This window comes from Phragmites australis, chromosome 8 (assembly GCF_958298935.1).
Source record: "Phragmites australis chromosome 8, lpPhrAust1.1, whole genome shotgun sequence".
Taxonomy (NCBI): domain Eukaryota; kingdom Viridiplantae; phylum Streptophyta; class Magnoliopsida; order Poales; family Poaceae; genus Phragmites; species Phragmites australis.
The window spans coordinates 31,486,096-31,491,498 of NC_084928.1; positions in this window are offsets into that span (position 1 = coordinate 31,486,096).

Sequence of the window (5,403 nt, forward strand, 5' to 3'; positions counted from 1 at the left end):
TAATTTGACCGTCCGAGATTTGCTCAAAAACGCTATCAAAAAATTTTGGCCAACCAAATTTTTTAAAACATGACTAAATTTTAGCCTCAAGCCAAATAGATGCCAAATTTTTAGAGTACTGCCAAAATTTGACTTGCTCCCTTTAACCCCAAACCAAATAACCCCTTAATCTGTGAATGCACCATGCGAAAGGAGGCAGAAACATGCAAAATCCTAATTAAAGGTCGCACGCCCCCACACGGCACCTTCCGACAGCCAAACTTTTCTATTTTTGAAAAAAAAAATCCCCCACAACTTTCCATTTTTTTGAAAACTTGTCCAAAAAAAATCCGTCAAACTTTTTGACACAAAATTGTGAGCTAAACTTTTCTCAAAACTCTTTTTTTAAAGTTTTGGGGCAAAACTTTGTCTTGAAAAGTTTGACGGGAAAGTATTTTTGACAAGTTTTCCAAAAATGAAAAGTTTGTGGGGGAATGTTTTTTCAAAAATGGAAAATTTTGGCTCTGTCGGAAGGAGCCGTGAGTTACCGTCTCAGTGCGCACTGATTAGAATGGCCCCAGAAACATCGCAAAAAGATAAGTGGTGTCTTACTAAAGCTTGACTTTAAAAAGACTTATAACAAAATCAAGTGGCATTTCTTACTATAGTCATTGCGGATAAAGGGATTCTCGTTTAAATGGTGTTCCCAGATAGAATCCTTCGTAATATTGCATAAGACTATCCATGAAATACCCGGCAAAAAGATGAGTGGTGTCTTACTAAAGCTTGACTTTGAAAAGGTATATGAATAAATCAAGCAACCTTCCTTACTGCAGTCGCTGCAGATGAAGGGATTCTTGTCTAAATGGTGTTCTGGGATAGAATCCTTCATATCTGGAGGCGTAGCTGTAAAATTCAATGATGACCTAGGTAAAGTTTCCCAAAAAAAAGGCCTGAACAAGGGTGATCCACTCCCCCGATATTCTTTAATATCATTGATGATATGTTGCCAGTAGTTATCAGGAGAGGCAAGAGAGAAGGTCAGCTTGCCGGATTAGTTCCACACCTCGTCGAAGATAGATTAGTTCCAAACTTGAAGGCCCTACTTTGCGCATTCAAGCAGTTATCTGGCTTGAAAATTAATTTCTTTAAAAATGAATTATTTTGTTTTGGCTATGCCCAAAAATGTACGAGTCAATATGCCAAGCTTTTCGGGTGTGCTATGAGAGTTACCTATGTGGTACTAAAAGTGCATCTAGCCCTTATGTATGATTTTAGTAATTAATGATAATACTTATAGATTAACAATGTTGTTGAGAATTGTTAGTAGATTGTTCTATAGGTGATGCATAAAGGAGAGATATGTATGAGCTCTAGATAAATGGGGAAATTGAAAGTGTATTAAGATGAATGAGCTCTCAGTGATGCTAGGTGATGCTCATAAGGAGGAGAAGAAGCTCAATAAGATTGACAATATGCATGAAGGCTAATAAGTTACTTGTGAAGATCAAGTAACTTAAGGAATAAAAGTTATCAATTGAGTTTTATGGACTAACATATGTGCTTTGTGCTTGAGAGTGAGTTAGAGTTAGGATCCATAAGAAGGCATAAGTTGAGTTGAGATATTCTATATGCCAAGAGTGAAGAATAAGATTGGACTCCATGTATGATAAAGTGAATTGATTGAAGATATCGAATACAATGTGGTTTTTTATGGTAAGACGGTGAAAAGTAAGCAAGACTTAGCTGCGGTGAACCATCCGGTAGTGAAGAGCGAGTGAAGGCTTTGCACCTATATTGTGCGAGGTTATGTGAAGCTACCGGTGATTCACATCAATGATATGAAGAATCAAGAAGAGATGGATTGACGATAATATAAAAGTTGGCAACCCTCTAAGTTTAAAATTGAGCATAGGTATGTCGCACTATTAGGAAAGATGCAACATGAGCTATTTATCGTGTCTCAATGGTCAAGAGTTTTCTAACCAACTCAAAGTTAGAGTTAGCTTAAGGAGCCCGGTGTGGAAGTGTCTGAATTTGGTTTCGGAGTGTTCTTAATTTGATATAATGTGTTTGAGGTCATTAATTTAGTTGGGATGTGTAGCCCTCTGAATAATCTTTCTATAGAGTTCAAAATCGTTGAAATCGGACTTCAAGATCAAAAGTTATCGTCGTTTTTTAAGAGCTAACTATGCTGAACTCGTATACTCCGGGTTGTCCGGAGTCTCCAGGTGAGGTTCTGAGCCGAGTGGTATATTAGGGTCTAAGTGTTTCACTCGGATATTCTGGATTTACAGGGAGACTCTGTGTTCTGAACCCTCCGAGTTATACTCCGGCCAAGGCTCTCGGTTATGCATTCTAGTGCCAAACTGGAGACTCCAGGTTGACCTAGATACTCCAGATCAGTAAAAAAATGTGTGTTACAGCTATTTTTGGGGGTTGGGTATATACCCACTCACCCCCATTCTTTGTTGCTACTGTTTGGTACGAAAGAAAAACCTTCTAGAGCCAAAAGAACTCCCTACCACTTCATTTTAGTTTGAGATTTGAGAAGAAAAGTATGATGGGTTGAGAGATTGAAAAATTGAGTGTAAGTGAGCTAAATCCTATCTTGAGCACTTGTTACTCTTTGAGCTTAGAGCTCATATGCGGCTAGGTGAAAGTGCCTAGAGGGGGGGGGGTGAATAGGTTTTTCTGAAAATTAAAACTAAAAACAGCGGATTAAAACTGCCGGATATTCCGGTGAAGGCCGGATACTCCGGTATGGTCCGGGGTATCCGGTCTAGTCCGGAGTCTCCGGCCTAAATGAGAATTTCAGAATAAATGTGAATTAAAGATAACAGCTAGAGTCTAAGGTTTATACTAGGTCTACTGGATATCACAGAGCTAAAATAACACTTAACACTAGCAAGATTATCACTAGAGCAATTTATATGACAAGTCACAAAATTCACACGATAAAGTAAATAGCACAAATAAGAACACGTGAATTTATCCCGGAGTTCGACCACCTCACAAAGAAGTGCCTACGTCTCCGTTGAGGAGCTCACAAAGAGCCGGGTCTTTTCCAACCCTATCCTCTTCTAGCGATCACCAAGATCAAGCTAGAAATTCTTACTCAATTCGAAGATGTTTACAAACTACCCGAGGCACACCACAAGTTTTGGGTGCTCTACAGGCAACTCCTTTCCTTCTAGAAGCCCAAAGCTTCAAAAGAGATGATTGCAGTAGATGCTCGATGAAGAACTCAATTGCTCAAGTGGCTTGCATTCTCTCCAAACACAAACTCTCAAAAATTTACAAACTTTGCACTAGAGGTGGTTGGAGGGTCTTTGAATGCTCTTAAAGTGCTCAAGAGGTCTAAAGTTTACCAGCCACAGCAAGCTCTAAATGCCATGGAGTGAGGACGCATTTATAGCCCTCTCTCACAAACTAGCCGTTACTGTTTTTGTCAGAGCTTACCGGAGTATCCGGTCCTAAATCCAAAAACGGCGTCAGAACGGTCACAGAACATGTCAGAATTAGCCGTTATAGTTCTGTTAAATTACCGGAATCTCCGGTCCTGACAGTCCTTCAAAAAACGTTAAGTCCAGAGACCAGCCGGACCCTCCGGCCTCTCCAGGTACCGGAGTATCCGGTGTACACCGGAGACTCCGGTCTCTCTTTTCTTTTAACAAAAAGATTAAACCCTAACCGAGAGTCTCTGCCGGAGTTTCCCTCGGAGACTCCAGTTAACACTAAAAAATTACCGGAGTATCCGGTGGACACCGGAGACTCCGGTCCCCCCTTTTTAAAGAAATCACTTAACCGATACTCTCTGGCGGAGTCTCCCTCGGAGACTCCGATCTATTAACCCTTAAAATACCGGAGTGTCCGGTAGACACCGGAGACTCCGGTCTTTTTCCAAAAAGAATAAACCATAACCGAGACTCTTTGCCGGAGTCTACCTCGGAGACTCCGGCCTAAATACTGAGTACCGGAGTATCCGGTGAACACCGGAGTGTCCGGACCCAGTGGATTTTTTCAGAATGAACTCGATGTCCGTGAGTGATTGTGTCTCTCAACTAGTTGGTTCTAAGAAATATCTTGAGCATTGAGACACTAACCAAGCAATCAAATCCAACCTTCTAAATAGAGTGTCTATCCTAGACTCAATTTCAAAAATAAAAGAATGTAAATCCTTTTTAGTACTCTTCGTTGATTCTTCAATTGTTTTCGGCGAGCGTCAAGAGTCACTTATCTTCACAACTAATGCTTAAACCTGTTCATAACTCAAAAAGCATGTTAGTTCTTTAATCATTTTGTCATCAATAAACCAAAACCCACTTAAGAGGCCTAGATGCACTTTCACTAGGCGGCACCGTCAAGCACCCTAAGTTGTTATGTGGTACGGAAAATTTGTAAAGGCTTTGATTTCACCTCCGAAAGGGAAGAAATCAAGAGTGGAAACTCAAGCTCAAGTGTGGCCGAGCTTGGCGAGAAAAAGGGTTGAGAGAGACCCAGCTTAAGTGTGACTGAGCCCCTCAATGGAGACGTATAAACCTCTAGAAAAGGTGTCTGAACTTTAGGAAACAAATCGCATGTCTCCTCTTTTGTTTTCATGTTCTTGTGTTTTTGCTTAATATTTGTGTATTTTACTCGATCTACTTGTTTGTATGCATTTGATTGTAGGTTCTCCATGGATCTACTTGAAATCATCACTTGGAACACATAACTTCACTTGGTTTGAGCTATTACCCTTTAGACGCTGTTTAATTCAATTTGAGTTCATTCTCTGTTGAACCCGGAGGTTCTGGATTTAACTTGGAAACTTCGAATACTGTACAATCAGCTTTGAACCCGAAGCATCCGGCTCAACCTGGAGTCTCCGGTGAACAGTGTTTTCGGGATTTTTTAATTAATATTTTTTTGCATATCTTTTGCTAGATTTGAGTAATCTTTCTCACCCCAGTATTATAACCACCACACTTATTTAGGGTGATTGTGCACTAGTTGAGTCTAGCATATTTAGGATTTTCACTTGTGAAAAATCCGTTAGTTTATTTTTCGCTGCAAGTTTAGGCTAACGATAAAAGGAGACAATTTTTTGTAAAACGCCTATTCACCCCCATCTAGACGACATCATTGTCCTTTCAGGTACCTAGGAATTCCCATCACTACCGAAAGTTGAAGAACTCAGACTAGTTTGGGGTTGTGGAACGCTTCGAGAAAAGACTGACCAGTTGGATGAGCAAGCATATGTCCATGGGTGGACGGCTCATGCTTCTTAATTCAGTCCTCATTAGCCTCCCAACATATATGATGCCATTTTTCCTTGTTCTACGGGAGGTGCTAAAGCGACTTAACTACTTTCACTCTAGGTTTTACTAGTAAAGTGATAGTCAAAAGAAAAAATATCACCTAGCAAAGTGGAGCCTCATGTGC